We start from the raw sequence: 25607 nt of genomic DNA on the forward strand, positions 1-25607 counted from the left end.
AACCATGTAGTGGGTGAGGGTGGAGGACACACTTTTAGGGTACACTTATGCATTCATATTTAATCTACGGCCATCTTAGGTTCAAGGTCTTTGATTGTGATCTTCATCAGTGATAGTGGTCTCCGTCTCTGATTGTGGTCACCCACCAGAGTTCAGTAATAGGCCTCATCCTACCGAAGAAACACGATCCTCGTTCTCTGGCCTTGAGGCGAGGAGCGGGTCAGAGTTAACCACTGTCTCTACCCGGTCAAGGTCCCTACCTAAGAAGGCCTGGAGGGGAGCAGAGGAGACAAGCTCCACAGGCAAAAGGATCCCTGGGGATACGGACGGAGTGGCACACATCACCTGTATTTCTTACTCTGGCCTAGTCAGAGGGACTCCTGCTGCAAGAGGGGTGACCGGCCACCGATATCTGACTTTGTCACTTCACGTCTCAGTCAGAAAAGCCCGGAGGCTTAGTGGATCCCAGGAGGATACGGACGGAGCGGCGTACGCCACCTGTATCTCTCACACTGCGTTTATCCAGTGGGACTCGGCCTTACACCTTGTTCTAACCACACAAACAGTCAGGTGAAGACTTAGTGGGAGAACTCACCAAGGAGAGGAACACACACAGAGGAGTCTCAACAGGTGCTCTTGATCTACCTGGAAAGTGCTGGACCCTCTCCCCGGTGGCCGCAGTACACCGTGAGGAGCAGAGGGAAGCTTTGCTGCTAAAGTCCATCTTAATGTGAGTAAAAACCCTGGATGACTTCACACCCCGCTTCAGCCTGCTATTTCCTGCGCGGCACTGCACCCACCATTTCCTTATCACACTGCCCTGAGGACTGCTCCGCCTGCGGGGAGCCGTCCCATCTAAGCTGTCCCCTTTAACACCGGCCTCAATGGACTGAAGCAGCGCTGGTGTCCATCACCGGAAACCGTAGGTGGCGTAGTCGGAAAATACCACTCAACCCTGAAAGCCCATTAAATCTTTTATGTGACCGCCCTGGGCACGGACCGGGTCCGGGCCACGACTTCAACCCCGAGACACCTACACTGACCCGGCTCCGAGTAACCCCATTTCTCAGGGAGGGCCTCACAACTTGGCATAGTCGGCAGGATTGCGTGCCCGCAGCAACGGAAAAGAAAATCCCCATTGCAGCTGGGTACTGTGCGCCTTTACAATAAAAAGACTGTCGTTTTACATTTATCGTGGCGCCGCCCAAGAAGAACGGACGCCATTATGTGCCAAAATGACAGCGACCAAAGTCCTCCCATCGTGGGCCTGGCTCCTCAATGGCGCCAAAAGTGCAGACCGCCCCCTCCAGCAGAGACAGTCCGCGCAGTGGTGTCCGTCAAAACGGATGAGACGTCCTTGGGAGTGCCCGTCGGCCAGCCGCCATGGGTCCGCCCAAAAAGAAGGAGGAGACAGAGAACGCACCTTGCAGCCAAGATGGACGCATCTTGTGGAACAGCATCCTCTGAGGCCTCCGACGCTGTTCCACAAGCTGCCACCTTTCTCGGCATGAAGGGTATACGCCTGACCCCGGAGGAGGCCGAGTTCCTCCGAGGAGAAACCCAGGACCTAACCCGGAGGGTCGAAGAGGCCCAGCGATTGGTCGCCGCGGAGTGGAGAGAGGCGGTGCTGCAAAGGATCCGGGCCCGCCGCCAGAGCTCGCCATGCCGGTCCATGGAGGCCGCAGCCCAGGCGAAGGAAGCCCAGGAGGCCGTGCGCAACCCAGGAGCGGGTAAGGCGGAAACCCTTATCCCAGGCGCGGGACGCACTGTACCGCTCCTAAGCATCCTGCCGGCACCCCTGTCCCCGGGCGCCATCATATGGGAGCAGATATCGGCTCTGGAGGCTGAGGCCCAAGCCACCGCCGTCACCGGAGACCTGTTATGCCTCCCGGCTCCTGGCCCAATGAGTCCTGCATTTTATGGGGAATCCACCTGCCCCAACCCGGACTGGTCCACATTAGTAGAGGGTCCGCAGCAGCTTCTGCTCTTGTCGCTCCCTGCACCTCCAGTCACCTGCCCGCCGGCAGATGAGTATGTCTGGGACAACCAGGGGGGCGACCTGATGGGCTTCCCCCTGGAGACCCGGGCTGAAGCGCGGAGGAGGGAGGAGACGTGCCGTGAGCAACTCCTCCAATTTGACAAGGAGCGACACCAGAAGGAGGTCCGCTGCGAGCACCTGGAGGTGCAAACCAAGGCCGCAAAGTCGCGGGCCCGCCAGGCAGAGGCCGTCCGTCCAAGCCCCCGGGAGGAAGGCCTGATTGTCGGATTTCATCAGGAGGCCGGATGGGGCTTCATTCGCAGCCTCCAGTTCCACCAAGATGTCTTTGTGAATCGGCGGGACGTCGAGCCGCGGCTGGAGCAGGGCCACCCTGACTGGAACCTCTACCCGGGCGACTTGGTGTCCTACACCCGCCACCACGGGGAGCGTGGATGGTACACCCTGGACGTCCACAGGGTATTCAAAGGGGATGCCCTCACTCACCTGCCCACAGAGGACCGGTCCTCCTCTTCTTCCTCTTCTTCTTCCTTTCCTTTGTTCTCCTCTGTCCTCTCCCTTTTCCTCTTTCTCTGCCTCATTCTGCACACTTTCCTCCTCTTGTTCCTCATTGTCTTCCTCTTTTTCTTCCTTTCCTTTATTGTTCCCTTTCTCTGCCTGATTCTGCAACCTCTCCTCCTCTTCCTTTTCTTATTCCTTTCCTTTGTTATCCTCTGCCCTTTCTCTTTTCCTCTTTCTCTGCCTGACTCTGCCCCCTTTCCTCCTCTTCTTCTTTTCTTCCTCTTCCTTTTCTTTGTTCTCCTCTTCCCTTTCCTTTTTTTCCCCTCATTCTCTGTCCGATACAGCACCCTCTCTTCCTCTTCTTCCTTTCCTTTGTTATCCTCTTCCCTTTCCCTTTTCCTCTTTCTCTGCCTGATTCTGCCCCCTTTCCTCCCATACTTTCCTTTCTTTATTCTACTCTTCCCTTTTCCTTTTTCCTCATTCTCTGCCTGACACTGCACCCTCTCCTCCTCCTCTTTCTTTTCTTCTTCCTTTCCTTTGTTATCCACTGCCCTTTCCATTTTCCTCTTTCTCTGTATGATTCCGCACCCTCTCCTTCCTCTTCCTTTTCTTTATTCTTCTCTTCCCTCTCCTTTTTACTCCTTCTCTACCTGATTCTGCACAATTTCTTCCTCTTGTTACTCCTTTTATTCCTCTTCCTTTTCTTTATTCCTCTCCTCTTTCCTTTTTCCTCTTTCTCTACCTGATTATGCACACTTTCCTCCTCTTCTTCCTCCTTTTCTTCCTCTTCCTTTTCTATATTCTCCTCTTCCCTTTCCCTTTTTCTCTGCCTGATTCTGCACATTTCCCTCCTAATGTTCCTCCTTTTCTTCCTCTTCTACTTCCTTTCCTTTATTCTTCTCTTCCCTTTCCGTTTTTCCTATTTGCTTGATTCTGCACATTTCCCTCTTCTTGTTCCCCATATTCTTCCTCAAATTCTTCCCTTTCTTTATTTCCTCCTTCTTTGCCTGATTCTGCACACTTTTCTCTTCTTGTTCCCCATTTTCTTCCCTTTCTTTTTTCCTCTTTCTCTGTTTGATTGTGCACACTTCCCTCCTCTTGTTCCTCATTGTATTCCCCTTTTTCTTCCTTTCCTTTATTCTTCCCTTTCTCTGCCTGATTCTGCACCCTCTCCTCCTTTTCTTCCTTTCCTTTATTCTCCTCTTCCCTTTCCCTTTTCCTCTTTCTCTGACTGACTCTGCCCCCTTTCCTCCTCTTCTTCCTTTTCTTCCTCTACCTTTTCTTTATTCTCCTCTTCTCTTTCTTTTTTTCCTCATTCTCTGCCTGATACTGCACCTTCTCCTCCTCTTCTTCCTTTCCTTTATTCTCCTCTTCCCTTTCCCTTTTCCTCTTTCTCTGACTGATTCCGCCCCCTTTCCTCCTCTTCTTCCTTTTCTTCCTCTGTATTGTGAGCGGCTGTGTGTTTCTTGTGTACAGTTGTTTCCAGCTGTGACTGTCTTCAGACCGAGTCTTACGTTACCAGCCTATTATGTGTGAGCCGATCGCCATGATGTCGAGGCGAAGGCTGACTAGATTTACTGTTAGATCTCTCTCGATAAGTCTTGACTGTGCGCGCTCAGACACTGATGTATAAGGCATTCTGTACAAGCACAGCTGTCTGCTCTACAACAGGACACAGGTGCCCATCATTCCTGGTAATCAGAAGGCCCTTATATACATGCAGTAACGCTTGCATTTGAGCCCATGAGGAAGTTGGCGAAACTTGGGATTTCTGAGTCTTCCGGTCTTCTGGCTGATGCCCGGCTGCTATGTGTATGTGTGCCGTATTACCCTATGCCTTGTCTTCCTGTGCTCTCACATGTGTTCAGCATATTTATTCTGCAGTGTTTGGCGGGTCACAGCCACCATTACTGGCTCTTCTGCAGACTTCATATGACAGGCTCTGCGGTGCCACTTATTCACCTTTGGGCTGAGGTCGCTGGGGTCACAGCCGGATTCGTTTGCACTATTTCTGGCCCCGGGTGTTGTCTGGTGTCGGGTGGTTTTCCAGTATGGACGCTTGTCTTCTGTGTTCTCTAAAATCTAATTAATGACAATCATCAAAATGTGCTTATTCTGTGGCAGCTCTCCTCTGTAAGGCGCGCCCTCGGCGTCTACCGTCACCCGTCTCTCCTGCTCGCCAGGCACGTAGGTCCGAAGGTTGCCCTGGGCACAGTCCGGGTGTGGCAGGAAAACTGCTGCAAAATCCATAGAAGGTTATGATGGGAACCTCACTGATCACATGATGGAAGCTGCTGCGAAGGTTTATGGCCCTGACGTAACGCCATTATCATCACATCCATTACTGCAACTATTGTGTAACAACTGTAACAACCAAACCATCGACAGGAAAGGGGGAGAGGAAGATACTACTGAATCATTCCGTATACACAGTACCACTAAGTCATACTGTATATACACCGCACAGTACCACCGAATCATTCCGTATACACAGTACCACTAAGTCATACTGTATATACACCGCACAGTACCACCGAATCATTCCGTATACACAGTACCACTAAGTCATACTGTATATACACCGCACAGTACCACCGAATCATTCCGTATACACAGTACCACTAAGTCATACTGTATATACACCGCACAGTACCACCGAATCATTCCGTATACACAGTACCACTAAGTCATACTGTATATACACCGCACAGTACCACCGAATCATTCCGTATACACAGTACCACTAAGTCATACTGTATATACACCGCACAGTACCACCGAATCATTCCGTATACACAGTACCACTAAGTCATACTGTATATACACCGCACAGTACCACCGAATCATTCCGTATACACAGTACCACTAAGTCATACTGTATATACACCGCACAGTACCACCGAATCATTCCGTATACACAGTACCACTAAGTCATACTGTATATACACCGCACAGTACCACCGAATCATTCCGTATACACAGTACCACTAAGTCATACTGTATATACACCGCACAGTACCACCGAATCATTCCGTATACACAGTACCACTAAGTCATACTGTATATACACCGCACAGTACCACCGAATCATTCCGTATACACAGTACCACTAAGTCATACTGTATATACACCGCACAGTACCACCGAATCATTCCGTATACACAGTACCACTAAGTCATACTGTATATACACCGCACAGTACCACCGAATCATTCCGTATACACAGTACCACTAAGTCATACTGTATATACACCGCACAGTACCACCGAATCATTCCGTATACACAGTACCACTAAGTCATACTGTATATACACCGCACAGTACCACCGAATCATTCCGTATACACAGTACCACTAAGTCATACTGTATATACACCGCACAGTACCACCGAATCATTCCGTATACACAGTACCACTAAGTCATACTGTATATACACCGCACAGTACCACCGAATCATTCCGTATACACAGTACCACTAAGTCATACTGTATATACACCGCACAGTACCACCGAATCATTCCGTATACACAGTACCACTAAGTCATACTGTATATACACCGCACAGTACCACCGAATCATTCCGTATACACAGTACCACTAAGTCATACTGTATATACACCGCACAGTACCACCGAATCATTCCGTATACACAGTACCACTAAGTCATACTGTATATACACCGCACAGTACCACCGAATCATTCCGTATACACAGTACCACTAAGTCATACTGTATATACACCGCACAGTACCACCGAATCATTCCGTATACACAGTACCACTAAGTCATACTGTATATACACCGCACAGTACCACCGAATCATTCCGTATACACAGTACCACTAAGTCATACTGTATATACACCGCACAGTACCACCGAATCATTCCGTATACACAGTACCACTAAGTCATACTGTATATACACCGCACAGTACCACCGAATCATTCCGTATACACAGTACCACTAAGTCATACTGTATATACACCGCACAGTACCACCGAATCATTCCGTATACACAGTACCACTAAGTCATACTGTATATACACCGCACAGTACCACCGAATCATTCCGTATACACAGTACCACTAAGTCATACTGTATATACACCGCACAGTACCACCGAATCATTCCGTATACACAGTACCACTAAGTCATACTGTATATACACCGCACAGTACCACCGAATCATTCCGTATACACAGTACCACTAAGTCATACTGTATATACACCGCACAGTACCACCGAATCATTCCGTATACACAGTACCACTAAGTCATACTGTATATACACCGCACAGTACCACCGAATCATTCCGTATACACAGTACCACTAAGTCATACTGTATATACACCGCACAGTACCACCGAATCATTCCGTATACACAGTACCACTAAGTCATACTGTATATACACCGCACAGTACCACCGAATCATTCCGTATACACAGTACCACTAAGTCATACTGTATATACACCGCACAGTACCACCGAATCATTCCGTATACACAGTACCACTAAGTCATACTGTATATACACCGCACAGTACCACCGAATCATTCCGTATACACAGTACCACTAAGTCATACTGTATATACACCGCACAGTACCACCGAATCATTCTGTATATACACCGCACAGTACCACTGAATCATTCTGTATATACACCGCACAGTACCACCGAATCATTCTCTACACACCGCACAGTACCACTGAATCATTCTGTATATACACCCCACAGTACCACTGAATCATTCTGTATATACACCGCACAGTACCACTGAATCATTCTCTACACACCGCACAGTACCACTGAATCATTCTGTATATACACCGCACAGTACCACTGAATCATTCTCTACACACCGCACAGTACCACTGAATCATTCTGTATATACACCGCACAGTACCACTGAATCATTCTCTACACACCGCACAGTACCACCGAATCATTCTGTATATACACCGCACAGTACCACTGAATCATTCTCTACACACCGCACAGTACCACTGAATCATTCTGTATATACACCGCACAGTACCACTGAATCACTCTGTATATATATATGACACCCCAGGGGTCTGGTTTCCACAGTAATGTAATGTTATGTCTGAGAGCAGGTGGGAGGTCCTTTGGTCAGGGATCCTGTGCATGCCACACCTCCTGCCCAGTCCTGGGAGGGGAAGAACTTCCCCTATATAAACCTAGGGCTGAGGCAGGGTTAGGGAGTAGAGAAGAAGTAGAGACAGAGAAAAGAAGCAAATATAGGAAGAAACATCAGGAGCTCTGTGGGGAGCAGTGTTACAAGGAGTCAGGGGCTGGCAGCTGTAGAGCTCGCCCTGACTGAAAAGTTATCACCGGACCCGGAGTCCGAGGCTGTGGGGACTAACTCCTACCCAGCAGCAGAATCCGTCAGGCAGGGGATTTCAGGTCCTCTGGCCAAGAAACCCGAAGGCACGGTCACACGCATGGGACCAGCACCGCCATCGTGGATCGGAAGCCATTAGAAGGCCCCGAGTCACCGGCCATACGGGTGAGCACCACACGGTACACTCAGGGACGTGGGCTACTTATACCCGCCTCTAGCAAGGTAGCCAGAAGAGTACAGTTAGTTGGGGAGGCCTATAACTCCGCCTGGCCAGGGGAGATCCCATCTGCTCAAGGACTGACCAGGCCCCAATCGCTAGCCAGTACTCCGGGAGGGTCTATCTTTGTCACCAGTAAAGACCCTGAACTACACCGTACCGTCTCCGAGTGGTTCCTGCTACCCCCATCATCCACGTCGGCTGCCCTGAGGCCATACCCCTCCCGTTGGGGGTTATACTATCACGCTGCACAATCCTACCACCGGCCTCAGCGGTCTGCCCTGCAGCAGCAGCTCCTTAGCTGTACTCAACGGGTGGCGTAGTCGTCCAACATCTACCGCTAATACATCGCCGCTCAGTTTGACTCCCTGGGCACGGACCGGGTCACCGCCACGAGACTACAACCCTCAACAGATCCGGCTCCGGGTAAGCTCCCGCGTGCGCAACGCAGCGCGACACAGGCCCAGGGGCGCGTCATATACACTGCACAATACCACTCCTCGTGTCCTGTATATATACACTGCACAGTACCACTCCTCGTGTCCTGTATATATACACTGCACAGTACCACTGCCCCTGTATATATACACTGCACAGTACCACTCCTCCTGTATATATACACTGCACAGTACCACTCCTCCTGTATATATACACTGCACAGTACCACTCCTCCTGTCCTGTATATAAACACTGCACAGTACCACTCCTCCTGTCCTGTATATATACACTGCACAGTACCACTCCTCCTGTATATATACACTGCACAGTACCACTCCTCCTGTCCTGTATATATACACTGCACAGTACCACTCCTCCTGTCCTGTATATATACACTGCACAGTACCGCTCCTCCTGTCCTGTATATATACACTGCACAGTACCACTCCTCCTGTCCTGTATATATACACTGCACAGTACCACTCCTCCTGTATATATACACTGCACAGTACCGCTCCTCCTGTCCTGTATATATACACTGCACAGTACCACTCCTCCTGTCCTGTATATATACACTGCACAGTACCACTCCTCCTGTCCTGTATATATACACTGCACAGTACCACTCCTCCTGTCCTGTATATATACACTGCACAATACCACTCCTCCTGTCCTGTATATATACACTGCACAGTACCACTCCTCCTGTATATATACACTGCACAGTACAGCTCCTCCTGTCCTGTATATATACACTGCACAGTACCACTCCTCCTGTCCTGTATATATACACTGCACAGTACCACTCCTCCTGTCCTGTATATATACACTGCACAGTACCCCTCCTCCTGTATATATACACTGCACAGTACCACTCCTCCTGTCCTGTATATATACACTGCACAGTACCACTCCTCCTGTCCTGTATATATACACTGCACAGTACCACTCCTCCTGTCCTGTATATATACACTGCACAGTACCACTCCTCCTGTGCTGTATATATACACTGCACAGTACCACTCCTCCTGTATATATACACTGCACAGTACCACTCCTCCTGTCCTGTATATATACACTGCACAGTACCACTCCTCCTGTCCTGTATATATACACTGCACAGTACCACTCCTCCTATATATATACACTGCACAGCACCACTCCTCCTGTCCTGTATATATACACTGCACAGTACCACTCCTCCTATATATATACACTGCACAGTACCACTCCTCCTGTCCTGTATATATACACTGCACAGTACCACTCCTCCTGTCCTGTATATATACACTGCACAGTACCACTCCTCCTGTCCTGTATATATACACTGCACAGTACCACTCCTCCTGTATATATACACTGCACAGTACCACTCCTCCTGTGCTGTATATATACACTGCACAGTACCACTCCTCCTATATATATACACTGCACAGTACCACTCCTCCTGTCCTGTATATATACACTGCACAGTACCACTCCTCCTGTCCTGTATATATACACTGCACAGTACCACTCCTCCTGTCCTGTATATATACACTGCACAGTACCACTCCTCCTGTATATATACACTGCACGGTACCACTCCTCCTGTCCTGTATATATGCACTGCACAGTACCACTCCTCCTGTGCTGTATATATACACTGCACAGTACCACTCCTCCTGTATATATACACTGCACAGTACCACTCCTCCTGTCCTGTATATATACACTGCACAGTACCACTCCTCCTGTCCTGTATATATACACTGCACAGTACCACTCCTCCTATCCTGTATATATACACTGCACAGTACCACTCCTCCTGTCCTGTATATATACCCTGCACAGTACCACTTCTCCTGTCCTGTATATATACACTGCACAGTACCACTTCTCCTGTATATATACACTGCACAGTACCACTCCTCCTGTCCTGTATATATACACTGCACAGTACCACTCCTCCTGTCCTGTATATATACACTGCACAGTACCACTCCTCCTGTCCTGTATATATACACTGCACAGTACCACTCCTCCTGTCCAGTATATATACACTGCACAGTACCCCTCCTCCTGTCCTGTATATATTCACTGCACGGTACCACTCCTCCTGTCCTGTATATATACACTGCACAGTACCACTCCTCCTGTCATGTATATATACACTGCACAGTACCACTCCTCCTGTATATATACACTGCACAGTACCACTCCTCCTGTATATATACACTGCACAGTACCACTTCTCCTGTATATATACACTGCACAGTACTGCTCCTCCTGTATATATACACTGCACAGTACCACTTCTCCTGTATATATACACTGCACAGTACCACTCCTCCTGTCCTGTATATATACACTGCACAGTACCACTCCTCCTGTCCTGTATATATACACTGCACAGTACCACTCCTCCTGTCCTGTATATATACACTGCACAGTACCACTCCTCCTGTCCTGTATATATGCACTGCACAGTACCACTCCTCCTGTCCTGTATATATACACTGCACAGTACCACTCCTCCTGTCCTGTATATATACACTGCACAGTACAGCTCCTCCTGTATATATACACTGCACAGTACAGCTCCTCCTGTATATATACACTGCACGGTACCACTCCTCCTGTCCTGTATATATACACTGCACAGTACCACTCCTCCTGTCCTGTATATATACCCTGCACAGTACAGCTCCTCCTGTATATATACACTGCACAGTACAGCTCCTCCTGTATATATACACTGCACGGTACCACTCCTCCTGTCCTGTATATATACACTGCACAGTACCACTCCTCCTGTATATATACACTGCACAGTACCACTCCTCCTGTCCTGTATATATACACTGCACGGTACCACTCCTCCTGTATATATACACTGCACAGTACCACTCCTCCTGTCCTGTATATATACACTGCACGGTACCACTCCTCCTGTCCTGTATATATACACTGCACAGTACCACTCCTCCTGTATATATACACTGCACAGTACCACTCCTCCTGTCCTGTATATATACACTGCACAGTACCACTCCTCCTGTATATATACACTGCACAGTACCACTCCTCCTGTCCTGTATATATACACTGCACAGTACCACTCCTCCTGTCCTGTATATATACCCTGCACAGTACAGCTCCTCCTGTATATATACACTGCACAGTACAGCTCCTCCTGTATATATACACTGCACGGTACCACTCCTCCTGTCCTGTATATATACACTGCACAGTACCACTCCTCCTGTATATATACACTGCACAGTACCACTCCTCCTGTCCTGTATATATACACTGCACAGTACCACTCCTCCTGTCCTGTATATATACACTGTACAGTACAGCTCCTCCTGTATATATACACTGCACAGTACCACTCCTCCTGTCCTGTATATATACACTGCACAGTACCACTCCTCCTGTCCTGTATATATACACTGTACAGTACCACTCCTCCTGTCCTGTATATATACACTGCACAGTACTGCTCCTCCTGTCCTGTATATATACACTGTACAGTACCACTCCTCCTGTCCTGTATATATACACTGCACAGTACCACTCCTCCTGTCCTGTATATATACACTGCACAGTACCACTCCTACTGTCCTGTATATATACACTGCACAGTACCACTCCTCCTGTCCTGTATATATACACTGCACAGTACCACTCCTCCTGTCCTGTATATATACACTGCACAGTACAGCTCCTCCTGTCCTGTATATATACACTGTACAGTACCATTCCTCCTGTCCTGTATATATACACTGCACAGTACCACTCCTCCTGTCCTGTATATATACACTGCACAGTACCACTCCTCCTGTATATATACACTGCACAGTACCACTCCTCCTATCCTGTATATACACTGCACAGTACCACTCCTCCTGTCCTGTATATATACACTGCACAGTACCACTCCTCCTGTATATATACACTGCACAGTACCACTCCTCCTGTATATATACACTGCACAGTACCACTTCTCCTGTCCTGTATATATACACTGCACAGTACCACTCCTCCTGTATATATACACTGCACAGTACCACTCCTCCTGTATATATACACTGCACAGTACCACTCCTCCTGTATATATACACTGCACAGTACCACTCCTCCTGTATATATACACTGCACAGTACCACTTCTCCTGTCCTGTATATATACACTGCACAGTACCACTCCTCCTGTCCTGTATATATACCCTGCACAGTACCACTCCTCCTGTATATATACACTGCACAGTACCACTCCTCCTGTATATATACACTGCACAGTACCACTTCTCCTGTCCTGTATATATACACTGCACAGTACCACTCCTCCTGTATATATACACTGCACAGTACCACTTCTCCTGTCCTGTATATATACACTACACAGTACCACTCCTCCTGTATATATACACTGCACAGTACCACTCCTCCTGTATATATACACTGCACAGTACCACTCCTCCTGTATATATACACTGCACAGTACCACTCCTCCTGTATATATACACTGCACAGTACCACTTCTCCTGTCCTGTATATATACACTGCACAGTACCACTCCTCCTGTCCTGTATATATACCCTGCACAGTACAGCTCCTCCTGTATATATACACTGCACAGTACCACTCCTCCTGTATATATACACTGCACAGTACCACTTCTCCTGTCCTGTATATATACACTGCACAGTACCACTCCTCCTGTCCTGTATATATACACTGCACAGTACCACTCCTCCTGTCCTGTATATATACACTGCACAGTACCACTCCTCCTGTATATATACACTGCACAGTACCACTCCTCCTGTATATATACACTGCACAGTACCACTTCTCCTGTCCTGTATATATACACTGCACAGTACCACTCCTCCTGTATATATACACTGCACAGTACCACTCCTCCTGTATATATACACTGCACAGTACCACTCCTCCTGTATATATACACTGCACAGTACCACTCCTCCTGTATATATACACTGCACAGTACCACTTCTCCTGTCCTGTATATATACACTGCACAGTACCACTCCTCCTGTATATATACACTGCACAGTACCACTCCTCCTGTATATATACACTGCACAGTACCACTCCTCCTGTATATATACACTGCACAGTACAGCTCCTCCTGTATATATACACTGCACAGTACCACTCCTCCTGTATATATACACTGCACAGTACCACTTCTCCTGTCCTGTATATATACACTGCACGGTACCACTCCTCCTGTCCTGTATATATATACTGCACAGTACCACTCCCCCTGTCCTGTATATATACACTGCACAGTACCACTTCTCCTGTATATATACACTGCACAGTACCACTCCTCCTGTCCTGTATATATACACTGCACAGTACCACTCCTCCTGTCCTGTATATATACACTGCACAGTACCACTCCTCCTGTCCTGTATATATACACTGCACAGCACCACTCCTCCTGTCCTGTATATATACACTGCACAGTACCACTCCTCCTGTATATATACACTGCACAGTACCACTCCTCCTGTCCTGTATATATACACTGCACAGTACCACTCCTCCTGTATATATACACTGCACAGTACCACTCCTCCTGTATATATACACTGCACAGTACCACTCCTCCTGTCCTGTATATATACACTGCACAGTACCACTCCTCCTGTCCTGTATATATACACTGCACAGTACCACTCCTCCTGTCCTGTATATATACACTGCACAGTACCACTCCTCCTGTCCTGTATATATAGACTGCACAGTACCACTCCTCCTGTCCTGTATATATACACTGCACAGTACCACTCCTCCTGTCCTGTATATATACACTGCACAGTACCACTCCTCCTGTATATATACACTGCACAGTACCACTCCCCCTGTATATATACACTGCACAGTACAGCTCCTCCTGTATATATACACTGCACAGTACCCCTCCTCCTGTATATATACACTGCACAGTACCCCTCCTCCTGTATATATACACTGCACAGTACCGCTCCTCCTGTATATATACACTGCACAGTACAGCTCCTCCTGTATATATACACTGCACAGTACAGCTCCTCCTGTATATATACACTGCACAGTACCACTCCTCCTGTATATATACACTGCACAGTACCACTCCTCCTGTATATATACAGTACATGACAGAACAATAATACATTACAGGACACCGAACATAAGAACAAAACAAGACGACAAATCACAGAAAATAGAAACAAAATAAATCCCCCCAGGAATATATATATATATACAGGAAATAACTATTATAAAACCTATAAGACCCCCGGCCCAGCTTCATTCATACTACTATATACAATCCCACACAACGCTCACACCGTCCTATATACACATAAAACACCGTCCTATATACAAGATTATATACAATAAAACACTAAACCTAATATAACGTATATACAACTGGACACTAACACTAACCTACTGGTCCCACTGCCTGACCTTACAGTCACCCCCTTACCGCACCTCATTCACACCACAGAAAAACAAAAATAACAATATACACAATAGTGACATGAACAATTTTAAACCTTTTTTGTTATTTATTTATTTATTTTTTGTATATATATATTTTTTTTTTTATTTTGTAATTTTTTAATATATATATAAAACACAGCCCTACACTAACTATCCCGCCACCCCTGATCCAGCTCTGGCCACAAAGTTCAGGATTACTCCGAGCTAGGATCAGGCCCCAAAGTTTTTCCCCAGGCGGGGCCTGGACCAGGCCAGATCAGTCCTCTTATCACCGCCGATGAAAACCCCCCCAAATCCCCCACCCAACCTAACTAAAACCCCCTATTATACATTATATACAATATATACAGAACACAACCTACACACTCACCATCCAAGGCTCAAGTTCGATGCCGGCAAACCTATCCAGGAGACAGAAATACAAAACAAAAATCTAGGGTGAAAAGACATCGGCCCACCACCAGGATATAGGAGTACTACCGGACTAAGGCACCCTGAAGGAAAAGCCCCTCCAGAGACGGGCCGCCCTCCGGGCACCCAGTCTTTCATACTCCAGAGAACGTACCTTCACCAGGTCACCTAGGATGTTCCTACAGACTTCATCTACATGGAGGATTTTACTCTGCGTCGAGACTAAAACTCGTGCGTTCCACGTGAAATACCTCACCACTGCGCTGACTATGAATAAAGTGTCTCGGTCCCTTCTCCCAAGGTCTCCGAACGCTCCATAGGCCCACCCGGCGTAGGACAGAGTAGCCAGCCGCGGCCAACCAATGGAAGCCCCCACCCTGTTGTACACCTCTGTATTAAAGGGACAATGAAGCAGGAAGTGCTCCATGCTTTCCAGCACGTTAGCACAAGCCTCACGGGGGCAATTCCTGTCCTCGGAGCTCCTGTACTTCAAATTGTCCCTCACATACAGCTTACCATGGAAGCAGCGCCAAGTCAAGTCCCAGTACTTCTCGGGGATCCTGGTAGAATTTAACAAACTCAACCCAACCTCCAGATCCCGACTTGGGCAGTCTTTGAGGGCCAATGGACTCTGAAAATGAGAAAGCAAGACCCTCATATCGAGGAGTTTCCTCGGGAGGGACCTCACCTCCCACATTCCCAGACCCCACCGGCGGATCATTTTCAGAACCGGGGTAACATAAGCCGGGAGATGCCCGTGTGGTGTGCGAAGATCCTTCAATCTTCCCCCTGTCTCCCATTCCTGGAAGAAAGGCTGAAACCATCCCTTGCAGGAGAATACCCACGGAGGAGCCCTCTCTTTCCAGAGGTTTGCCACGTTCACCTTCAAGAAAGTGTTCACTAGGAACACCACGGGGTTCACCATATTCAAACCCCCTAGTCTCCTCGTGCGGTAAGTGACCTCCCGCTTGACTAGGTTCAGTCTGTTCCCCCATAACATCTGGAAGAACAGACTGTAGACCCGTGTCCAGAGAGGCTCTGGCAAGACACAGACGCTGCCCAGGTAGATTAGCAAGGGGAGCAGGAAAGCTTTGCACAGGCCAACCCTTTCCCTCAGGGTCAAAGACCAACCCCTCCATTGGTCCACTCTTTGGGCGACACCTTTGATTCTGCCTTCCCAGTTTTTCGTGGGGTAATCACCCTGGCCGAATTCGATGCCCAGGACTTTGGCATGTTCTTGGGGTTCGGGGAGGGTGTCCGGAAGATCAAACCCGGGATCTCCGCCTCCCAGCCAGAGACTCTCACACTTATCCTGGCTGACCTTGGACCCGGATGCCTCCGAGTAGCGCTCCACTTCTGACATCACCGCTGCTGCCTCCTCTTGCGAAGAAACAAAGACGGTGACATCGTCCGCGTAGGCCACCACCCTCAGGATAGTCTCCGGCGCCGCCCCGCCCATCCGCACCCCCACCAACGGTCTACAATCGATCCTTCTGAGGAAGGGATCGATCGCAAACGCGTAAAGCAAAGGGCTAAGAGGACAGCCCTGACGGACACCGGATCCTACCCCAAAAGGTCGTCCAATCCACCCATTCACCAGAGGGAAAGTCTCAGCCCCTGCATACAAGGTCTTAAGCCAGTCCACAAACCCTCCAGGCAGACCATACCTCAAAAGAGTGGACCAGAGGTACTCGTGGTTAACCCGATCAAAGGCTTTTGCCTGATCCAGGGTCAGCAAGAACCCCTTCCAGAGGCCCGCCCTGCCTTGCTCCACGGCCTCTCGGACACCTAGAACAGCACTAAAAGTGCTACGGCCAGGAACGCAACAGTGCTGAACCTCCGAAAGGAGCCGGGGTGCAAACTTCACCAGCCTGTTGAAAAGTATCTTAGCCAAAATCTTCCTGTCCACATTGAGAAGTGCTATGGGACGCCAGTTCTCAATGCGTGACGGATCCTTACCCTTTGACAAAATGATCAAAGCTGACCTCCTTAATGATCTCGGCAGAGTGCCCGAGGAGAGACACTCGTTAAACACCTGAGTCAAGAGGGGGACCAAAGAGTCCCTAAAGGTCCTAAAGAACTCGGATGTTAAGCCATCCGGACCTGGCGACTTTTTGGGCCTAAGCCCATCGATCGCCAGTCTCACTTCCTCTTCTTTGATCGCTTCTGCCAAATCGCCCAGCGAGAGGTCAGCCCCTGGCTCAGGAACAGATTCAGCCAGGAAAGCCGACATCCCGTCACGATCAAGCTCCCTCCTTCCCAAGAGGTGCGAGTAGTAGGAACTGACAACCTCCAAGATCCCTGATCTGGACCTTCTCAAGGACCCCGTACTGTCCACCAGCCCCGTCACTATCTTACTATTCACTGACATCTTACAGTTTCTGTAAGGGTCGGGCGAGCAGTACTTCCCGTAGTCCCTCTCGAAAACCAAAGATGCGTGCCTATCGTACTGACACCTCTTCAGCAAGGACTTCACTCTGGAGATCTCCTCGCGGCTACCTCCAGTCGAGACAAGATGCTCGAGTTTCCTCCTCAGGCTCTGATACAGGCGATCCCTGTTCAGGCTTCTGAGGTTCGAGAGCTGCCGGAAGAATCTCGCCACCCGATGTTTGAACATCTCCCACCACTCCGACTTAGTGTTACTTAGGCCCAGCAATGGTACCTGGCTCTGAAAGAATTCCTCAAAAGACCGTCTTACAGCTTCTTCCTCAAGGAGTGATGAATTCAGCTTCCAATAGCCTCTTCCCATCCGAGGAGTCTCTGTAACGTTGAGAGAAAACATAATCAAACAGTGATCGGAGAACTCCACCTCCACAACCGACAACGGCGAAGAGACGGCCTCCTCCTTCAAATAAAACCTATCTAGCCTAGACCTGCACTGACTACCTCTAAAAAAGGTGAATCCCGTGTCGCCCGGGTTGTGCCGGATGTGGACATCCACCAGACGAGCCTCACTCACTATCCTGTTTAACGCGACGCAGTCATAAGCCAGCCGGTCTCTGGAACCTCCTCTATCACAGGATCTCGTGACATTGTTGAAATCCCCTCCGAAGACCACCTGCCGACTCGAAAATAAAAAAGGTTTGATCTTCAGGAAGAGACATTTGCGGTCCCACTTGGACTGGGAACCATAGATGTTAATGAGCCGAAGCTCTTGTCCCCCCATGGAGACATCTAGGATCAAGCATCTCCCCATTTCTAATTCGATCACTCGTCTGCATTCAACCGCTGCGGTCTTAAAAAGGACCGCCACCCCGCTATACGGCTCGGCCGCAAGAGACCAGTAGGAGGGCCCATGCCTCCACTCCCGCCTTGCTTTATGCAAGGTTGATATATCGGTCAACCTGGTCTCCTGCAAAAACAAAATGTCGGCGTCAAGTTGGCCGAGAAAATGAAAGGCCGTGTACCTTGCCGCATCTGACTTTATGCTGCAAACATTAATAGTTGCCAGCGTCAACGGGGTGGGTGCCGCCATCATGATTGATTGAATTAGATAGCCTTTTTCTTCCCACCACTGACAGTCCCAACCTCTTCCTCTGATAATGACGGGTTTTTAGTGCGCTTAAGACAAACAGATTCATCCATTCTCTCCTTACATAGATTCTTGCCCTCGTCTGGTGGTCCTGGGTTAGTCATCCCCCCAGAGGGCTTTGTATTTGCCCCCCGAGAGGAAGACCCAGCCATCTCCTGAGCCCCAACCACCTTGTCCGCAACCTCCGGCCCCGGGTCCCCACTTCCCCCCTCCAGAGGGAGGTCCTGGAGAGCCCCGAACCGGTTGGAGAGATCCACCAGAGGGGGGGCGGCTGAACCCTCCAATGGCGCTTGGATCATGGCCAGAGAGTCAGGGGGGTCGCACTCCAAAGAGGCAGCTCGAGACCTGGTCCCCCTCCTACCTCTGGCCGTTTTCCTGTTACCCTTTTTCTTTTTCTGTGACCACTCCCCCTCTCCCTCATCTAGACTGTCACCAGAAGAGGGTTCCTGGGAAGACGTGGTGTCCTCTCGCTCTTCCCTTTCAAGTCTCTTGACTTCCTCGCTCAATTCACTGTCTTTAGGATCCTCAGCTGCAAGTGAAGTACCTGGGTCAGAGTTTAGGGACATTACTCCCTGCCCCCTGTCCCCACGGCGCTTCTCCTGCCGCCTGATGGTGGATGGCGGCAGCTTGCTCCTCACCGGATCCCTGCCTCCCCCGCCCCTACTGGTCCCTTCACCGGCAAGATTAGTCCCGGCTTGCGCCTGTCCCACACTCGCCGCTTTCAGGACCGCATTGGCGAAGGAACGCGGACAGCGACTGAACGGGTGACCGAGGTCACCACACAAGTTACACCTAATCCTGCGACAGGCAGCAGCAAGATGACCGAGGTCCCCACACAGTGCGCATTTCTGGGTGGTACACTGCGCACTGAAGTGTGTGGGGCTACCGCACCTGTGACAGACCTTAGGCTGCCCCCGGTAGAAAATCAAGATCCTATCCCTCCCCAAAAAGGTTGAGGAGGGGATATGGGTAACAGTGTTTCCCGAAACCTTCAATCTCACCATGAAGGTCCAGGCCCCTGACCAGATACCATGGTCATCCAGATTCTTTTCGGGAATATTGGTGACCTCTCCGTATCTACTCACCCAGGTGGTAATGTCCATACAGGAAAGCGACTCGTTACTAGTCAGAACGGTCACTTTCCTGACTGAATCTTGGCGAGTTATTGCCAGGGGAAAGAGACCATGCCATTCGGGGCGACTCCGAGCCAGCTCATGGCGAGACCAGAAAAGCTCAAGGCCCTCCGGTCTCACGAAGCTGACATCGAAGTAGGAGGTCCCGTAGGGATGGATCAAGGCAAAGATGTCATATGCCGCAAAGCCCATCCCCAGCAGGAGCTCAACCACCTTCGACCTATCAGGACAGGCATCCTTGCTTACCCACTGGAGACGGACCACGTTCCTACGGTTACTCCTCTGCCCCGTTGTCGGCAGAGACCAGACAGTCTCTGCCCCTCTATCTCGGAAGGCTGAAAGACCATGTCTCTCTATCCAGAAAGACAGATCAACCTCCCTCCCCTCTACAGTGATGGAGCTCTCCCCTCTCCTCAGGGCGTCCAGGAGCTGCTGTTGCAAGTCACCATCCCCAGGGCCACCAGACGAGGGCGCACTACTACCCCCAGCACTGACAGCTTCTGAATAGCTTTGGGCTGAAGTCCCCGCCAATGCTGGGGGGGCAGCGGGACCAGCACCTACTTTCCCCCCACCAACACCAGTGCTGCTCCCACCATTCACTCCAGTACTATTCACACCATTCGCAGGACCATTACTCCCATCGTTCACTCCACTACTACTCACACCATTCGCAGGACCATTACTCCCACCATTCATTACACCACTACCCCCAACATTTGCTACACCACAACTCCCACCATTCCCACAACTCCCAGCATTCATTCCACCACTAACCCCACCATTTGCTACATCATCATTCACTGCACCACTACCCCCACCATTTGCTGCATCATCATTCACTGTACCACTAATTCCACCATTCCTACTACTCTCATCATCTGCTCCACCATTACTCTCACCATCTGCTCCACCATTACTCCCATCATTCACTACACCACTATTTCTATTCTCTTTACTTGTCACCCCATTACCTCTGCTGTTCTCTGCACCTTCCACAGTCACCTCCATTCCTTCCTCCCTTGTGTCTGGTGTCTCTGCACTCACACCTGCTGGGCCGGGGGAGGGGAGCACCTCCAGAGACTCTTTTCCCTGCAGCACCACACCCGTTTCCCTTTGGTTGCTGCTGGCTTTCTGCAGGTCGTCTGCTGGAGCGCCCCGCCCCCCTACTGCAGCATTTTGGTCCTTGTTCTGGCCAGACTGTTTTCTCGGCACCTCTGCCCGCCCTGCACCCACAGACTTTGGGGTCTTAGTGTCCTTTTTGGGCGCTGGGGCACACTGCCCCCCTGTCGCAGCAGTGTGCCCAGTGTTCTTTGCTGATGTGTTTTTCACATCCTTCCCTGCCCCCCCAGCCCCGGTGATAACCGGCTTAGCCGCAGAGGGCAGGGTGGGAAACTCCACAGAACTTCCTATGTCCGGCGCTGTGAGTACCTCCACAGCCTCGCCCCCTGCACTGTTCCCCGCACAGATGGCAGCATCGCCGGACGTCCTCCTCCTCTCCCCACCTTGCCTCTGCCTCGAGCCCACTGCAGAGCCCGTGCCTTTAGGTTTGGTGGGGTTTAAACAGAAGGTGGCAGGTGCAACATCAGACATTGGTACATACTTATAACTCACCACCTCCTGTGCAGCTCCTCCGGTCTTCTTCTTCTTCCTCTTCCCTGTCTCCTCCACTGGTTTGTCCTCACCGAAGGAAAACCGCGTCAGGTCCACTGGAGACTCCAGCAGTCGGATCTCCCTCAGCAGTCCTCCTTCCTCCTCCTCCCCCGACACTCCAGCCTCTGCTGTGGGAGTCCTCTGCCCTGCAGGGAGACCACTTGAGCTCCGGCTCTGCCCCTCACTGGCTCCAGCAACTGAGACTCCAGTCACCTCTTCATCCTCCTCCTCCTCTTCACTAAGGACGCCGGCTGGCGGTTCTCCTGAGGTGTTTAACCCCTTCATTTCTGAGAACCGCCGCTGGTTCTTAAACCTCTCCAGGAAGGGACCTGCGCTTTTCTCAATCCCCTCCCGGAGGAGCACTAACCTGACCACCTCGTCTCTGAGGGCTTTAACCCTCTGGGAGGTCGCGGGTCTCTCCTTGTTGGACGCCCGGGTGTTCAGGACCCGGGCCTCCCTCAGCTCCTCTTTCAGCTGGGTTAGTGCTTTGCCGGCGTCCTCGTACTCTCGCAACGTGACGACCACTCGGGAGGAGAAGGAACTTGTGGACTCGCTGGAGCTCATCTCCCCCCAGGATCTTGCTGGGCTCTTGTTCCTGGGGCCTGGGGTGCCCCGGTCTCCCTCTCTGGGCTGGCGGTGAACAGTCTCGGGGTTGGAGCAGGTGGATGTATTCTTCCTCACCCTTCCCGATCTCCTCACTCCCTCCTGGGCCGGTTGTTGAGGCTCCTTCTCCCCCGCCGGCATAGACCGGGGGATAGGAGGCTGGGAAGCCATGCCGGCCTCCCAGTAAGCCTGCCTCTCCCTGGGGAGAAGAGAGGCAGACGACAATCCTCCTCCTGGAAGTGCTTGAGCTCCACAGACAGCTGCTACTCTCAGCACCACTCCTCCTGTTCTGTGTATATACACTGCACAGTACCACTCCTCCTGTCCTGTATATATACACTGCACAGTACCACTTCTCCTGTCCTGTATATATACACTGCACAGTACCACTCCTCCTGTCCTGTATATATACACTGCACAGTACCACTCCTCCTGTCCTGTATATATACACTGCACAGTACCACTCCTCCTGTCCTGTATATATACACTGCACAGTACCACTCCTCCTGTCCTGTATATATACACTGCACAGTACCACTCCTCCTGTCCTGTATATATACACTGCACAGTACCACTCCTCCTGTCCTGTATATATACACTGCACAGTACCACTCCTCCTGTATATATACACTGCACAGTACCACTCCTCCTGTCCTGTATATATACACTGCACGGTACCACTCCTCCTGTCCTGTATATATACACTGCACAGCACCACTCCTCCTGTCCTGTATATATACACTGCACAGTACCACTCCTCCTGTATATATACACTGCACAGTACCACTCCTCCTGTCCTGTATATATACACTGCACAGTACCACTCCTCCTGTCCTGTATATATACACTGCACAGTACCACTCCTCCTGTATATATACACTGCACAGTACCACTTCTCCTGTATATATACACTGCACAGTACCGCTCCTCCTGTCCTGTATATATACACTGCACAGTACCACTCCTCCTGTCCTGTATATATACACTGCACAGTACCACTCCTCCTGTCCTGTATATATACACTGCACAGTACCACTCCGCCTGTCCTGTATATATACACTGCACAGTACCACTTCTCCTGTCCTGTATATATACACTGCACAGTACCACTCCTCCTGTCCTGTATATATACACTGCACAGTACCACTCCTCCTGTCCTGTATATATACACTGCACAGTACCACTCCTCCTGTCCTGTATATATACACTGCACAGTACCACTCCTCCTGTCCTGTATATATACCCTGCACAGTACCACTCCTCCTGTCCTGTATATATACACTGCACAGTACCCCTCCTCCTGTCCTGTATATATACACTGCACAGTACCACTCCTCCTGTCCTGTATATATACACTGCACAGTACCACTCCTCCTGTCCTGTATATATACACTGCACAGTACCACTCCTCCTGTCCTGTATATAGACACTGCACAGTACCACTCCTCCTGTATATATACACTGCACAGTACCACTCCTCCTGTCCTGTATATATACACTGCACAGTACCACTCCTCCTGTATATATACACTGCACAGTACCACTCCTCCTGTCCAGTATATATACACTGCACAGTACCACTCCTCCTGTCCTGTATATATACACTGCACAGTACCACTCCTCCTGTATATATACACTGCACAGTACCACTCCTCCTGTCCAGTATATATACACTGCACAGTACCACTCCTCCTGTCCTGTATATATACACTGCACAGTACCACTCCTCCTGTATATATACCCTGCACAGTACCACTCCTCCTGTATATATACACTGCACAGTACCACTCCTCCTGTATATATACACTGCACAGTACCACTCCTCCTGTCCTGTATATATACACTGCACAGTACCACTCCTCCTGTCCTGTATATATACACTGCACAGTACCACTCCTCCTGTCCTGTATATATACACTGCACAGTACCACTCCTCCTGTCCTGTATATATACACTGCACAGTACCACTTCTCCTGTCCTGTATATATACACTGCACAGTACCACTCCTCCTGTCCTGTATATATACACTGCACAGTACCACTCCTCCTGTCCTGTATATATACACTGCACAGTACCACTCCTCCTGTCCTGTATATATACACTGCACAGTACCACTCCTCCTGTATATATACACTGCACAGTACCACTCCTCCTGTCCTGTATATATACACTGCACAGTACCACTCCTCCTGTCCTGTATATATACACTGCACAGTACCACTCCTCCTGTCCTGTATATATACACTGCACAGTACCACTCCTCCTGTCCTGTATATATACACTGCACAGTACCACTCCTCCTGTCCTGTATATATACACTGCACAGTACCACTCCTCCTGTCCTGTATATATACACTGCACAGTACCACTCCTCCTGTCCTGTATATATACACTGCACAGTACCACTCCTCCTGTCCTGTATATATACACTGCACAGTACCACTCCTCCTGTATATATACACTGCACGGTACCACTCCTCCTGTATATATACACTGCACAGCACCACTCCTCCTGTATATATACACTGCACAGTACCACTCCTCCTGTATATATACACTGCACAGTACCACTCCTCCTGTCCTGTATATATACACTGCACAGTACCACTCCTCCTGTCCTGTATATATACACTGTACAGTACCACTCCTCCTGTCCTGTATATATACACTGCACAGTACCACTCCCCCTGTCCTGTATATATACACTGCACAGTACTACTCCTCCTGTATATAGACACTGCACAGTACCACTCCTCCTGCCCTGTATATATACACTGCACAGTACCACTCCTCCTGTCCTGGATATATACACTGTACAGCACCACTCCTCCTGTCCTGTATATATACACTGCACAGTACCACTCCTCCTGTCCTGTATATATACACTGCACAGCACCACTCCTCCTGTATATATACACTGCACAGTACCACTCCTCCTGTCCTGTATATATACACTGCACAGTACCACTCCTCCTGTATATATACACTGCACAGCACCACTCCTCCTGTATATATACACTGCACAGTACCACTCCTCCTGTATATATACACTGCACAGTACCACTCCTCCTGTCCTGTATATATACACTGCACAGTACCACTCCTCCTGTCCTGTATATATACACTGTACAGTACCACTCCTCCTGTCCTGTATATATACACTGCACAGTACCACTCCCCCTGTCCTGTATATATACACTGCACAGTACTACTCCTCCTGTATATAGACACTGCACAGTACCACTCCTCCTG

At 49.6% G+C, this 25607-nt stretch overlaps 1 protein-coding gene across 4 annotated transcripts in view; it reads left to right on the forward strand.

The window, feature by feature from the left end:
• LOC141167189 (phospholipid scramblase 1-like) overlaps window positions 1-25607 on the forward strand; it is a 477203-nt gene that overhangs the window by 261492 nt on the left and 190104 nt on the right. The window lies entirely within an intron of this gene.

Source organism: Phyllobates terribilis, unplaced genomic scaffold, assembly GCF_046119375.1.
Source record: "Phyllobates terribilis strain yellow unplaced genomic scaffold, ASM4611937v1 Scaffold_11__3_contigs__length_659146591, whole genome shotgun sequence".
NCBI classification, from domain to species: domain Eukaryota; kingdom Metazoa; phylum Chordata; class Amphibia; order Anura; family Dendrobatidae; genus Phyllobates; species Phyllobates terribilis.